This window comes from Alligator sinensis, unplaced genomic scaffold (genome assembly GCF_000455745.1).
Source record: "Alligator sinensis unplaced genomic scaffold, ASM45574v1 scaffold1512_1, whole genome shotgun sequence".
NCBI classification, from domain to species: Eukaryota; Metazoa; Chordata; order Crocodylia; family Alligatoridae; genus Alligator; species Alligator sinensis.
In genome coordinates this window covers 29577-32941 of record NW_005843673.1, presented here as the reverse complement: position 1 = coordinate 32941, position 3365 = coordinate 29577, and positions in this window count along the sequence as shown.

Genomic DNA, 3365 nt, shown 5'->3' with positions numbered 1-3365 from the left:
GGCCCCAAGCCAGTTAATCCGTCCACAAATCAGGCTGGCGGGAAAAGGGTACGTCTGGGATTGCGCTCGGCGACGGGAAGAAGGATCGATAGGCGATCAGTCTATCGATCAGCTAGCCGCAAGTCAGATCTCTTTAGAGGCACTCTGCAGCGTGCTCAAAGTTCTTCGACTTGGGCGGTAGTCGCGCGAATTTTTAAACGGCCAGCAGGCCAATTACCAGCCGCTACGTGTGAATAATTTAGCGCTGGCCAATAGCGGGACACAAATTTGCATTCGAATAGCGGGAACTCTTTGCACCGTGCATTTCTGTGCTGCAAAGAAGAAATGCACCCTGCAAAGAAGGCTACAAATTGGCGGGAACTCTCTTGCACCAAGGTTCTTCTGTGCAGCAAAAACCCTCACTGTGCAAGAGGCTCTCATGTGGCAAGAAAATTCCATCGTGCCGAGGCACCAAAATCACTGGGTTGTGACACTTCTCACGTAAGCTAGGCACAGCAGCAGTTGGTGTCAATGATTTCTCACTGTTGAAGTGTGCACTGTTAGATGTTTCACTGGCTGTGTTATACCCTTAGCCCAGCATCTTGAAAGCATTCTTTTAGTTGTAGAGATCAAGAGAGTCCCCAGCAGTGATTGCCAGGAAAATCCTGTTAACTTTGTTAATCCTGCTCATTACTGGTATCAGAAAGTTCCAATTGGAATGAATGACCTTCCTCAGGGACAAGAGGTTATCCATTTCTACGAAGTTAGTAACATAGCTAGAAACTGATTAACCACCAGGAAGAACACAGGTGTCCTGGGAAAACGAGGTAAATCACAGAAAAACAACAGAGACAAAACTAAATTGGGAGGAGACACCTGTCCCAAACGGAGAATGTCTCTTCTTGCACATAAACACGAGTTAATTGCAAAATAAATATTTACCATAATCAGTAATCAAAGATAGACATTTCACAAAGTTACATGAAATCCAAAATCCTGTCCCAGTCTGCAGCAGGCCTGCACTACTGTTTCTCAGCTTCCTTTAGGGAGTTGCAAGGGAGCGTACAGAATGCTTCCTTGTCCTCTGCTCTTTGCTTATATGAGTGTTAAGGTATCTATCTGTTTCAGTTCCACTTTTCCCTCTATCTGTGCTCCCTGTGTCTTTTGTATATGCTGGACGTTGATGTAAGCCAGGGGCTGGCAACTATTTGGGCCTGTGGACCACTGAGGTGGTTCTGGGGAGGTGCAGTGGGCTGGTCAGCGCTGCCTACCCTGAATAGCCCAGATCCCGTGTGCCCTGTGGTTCCTTCCCATACTGCCAGAAGTGCACAGCCTGAGCCCCAACCCCAGCCCACTCTGCACCTGTTCTGGACTCTCCCTGGCCAGAGCGGATGAGCTGGAACTTGTGTGCATAGCCCTCAAGGAAACAGAAGGCTAAATATACATCATAAGAGAAACTTGGAAAAAAAAAAAAATACAGAACAGATGTCTGTACATGACAAACACTTCCCTCAGCAAACATCCTAAGGTATAGGGCGTTAAAAATGTCTGAACCATTCGTTGATTGTCTGGGGTTTGAAGAACAAACCATCACTTGTACAAGCTACTGCAAATGTGCCCGATTGATATTGAAATACCCCAAGACAGGTTTAGTGACACCTCTAAGTATCCAGTCTGGCTGCTCAGGCCCATCAGCTGTAAATTGACCTACAATTACAGGGTCTGCAGAGATGCACAAGGTTTACACGTAGACAATGCAAGAACAGGAGTCAGGCAATTAATAGTTATGGTGTGATGATAAATGTCTTTTCCTCCCTTTTCCTCCCTGTTTGTTTGGACTCTAATTGGCCAACTATCAAGGAAAAATGCCTTTGAATAGTGTAAGAACAGAATTTGCAAGGAAAGTGTGCGCTCCAGGAGAAGCTGAGAGAGAGAGAGCAGTGCTGCATCGCACCCAGCTTAACCAGCAATGGATCCTGCTTGGTCAAAGTTGCAAGATGGGACCAGCATTGGTGAAAGAACACTATTGCTGCTAAATATGTACTAGGACTTTGTGGAGTAGCTCATTTTATTTTGGGAAGGAGTCTTTTTGTCATTTGGTTTTATAAGCTTGCTTGTGGTATTGTTGTTAAAGCTTTTCTGCTATTGATTAACTGGGTGTTGCGTCACAGCTGCTGCCACTGCTGTGTATGCTTAGATGCAGCTCTGGTCCTGCTCTGGCCTGGCAGTGGAGGCATTGGCAACCCTAGCTGCAAATCTGTGTCAGGGTCAAGGCCTGGGCTGCAGCTGCTACTGCAGCTCTCCACTGTTTCCCACCTCGGTGTGGTCTAGAGTCCTAAATTGAGGCTAAACAATGTGGGGCAGACAGCAGTGGGGATGAGGGGCTCAGGCAGTATGAGGTGGGAAGGGCAGGTGACCGGGGCACAGGCACGCCACGGGAATGGGGTAGGGTGGGAGGCAAGGGGCAGGTGTGGGGATACAACCCTCCGATAATTAGATTCCTATACATGGTAAATTATAACATTATAAATTTTCCATGTGTCGAATCTAATTAGTTGGGGGTGGGTTAAAATCAAAGTTACCTTGGATTTGGGTAAATATGGTAACTAAAGGAGGAACAATGATCAGTGCTGGCTGCCTGGTCTTTGTGACTGGAGACCTCTGTCTTCCTGGCCTGATGGACCCACTGGGTCGGTGTTGCCTCTTAAACAGTGATGCTAGGTAGGCCTTCAGCGCTTGGGTCTAGGACCCGCCTGCTCACTCTGGGTAGATGTAGAAAGTTCAGGCTTAGCAGAAGCTCCTTCTGTGACTAAGGTTGAGGAAGAAAATCATGCCACTCCTTGGGATGGCCAATAAAAAGTGTCATGTAGTATGCATCTTCATTACTAAACCATGTCTAGCCCAAACCTCTGAAGACCTCAGTAGGATTTTCTTTTGTTGTGACTTATGAGGGGCCTGTGCATCCCAGCCAATGCCTTTGTACCTGGGTGGTGGTCAGACGGTGGCTCAGCATGACTCCTTTGTATCCTCTTCTCAAAGTTTTTCTACCAACAGTCACCTGCATCCTTGAGTACCCAGCATACTGCATCGCTCTGCACCAGCATCACCCCCACCAAGAAGATTGAGATGGACCATACCATCATGCCTAATGGCACTATTGTGACCACTGTCACCACCATTCAGTCCAGGCCCAAAGTGAACTGCAAGCTGGGTAAGGTTTGATTAGTATGTGACTCTTAGACACGTTGCTGGTATCTGTAGTGAGAATAAAGCAGCTCTTAATTTCACCAGGCTTAGTCCTATAGCATGTGGTTAGCTTCTGTAGCTGTCAAATGCCGCAGTCCCTGCAAATGTGCTCCTCATGTAGATAATGAGAGGGGTGCCTG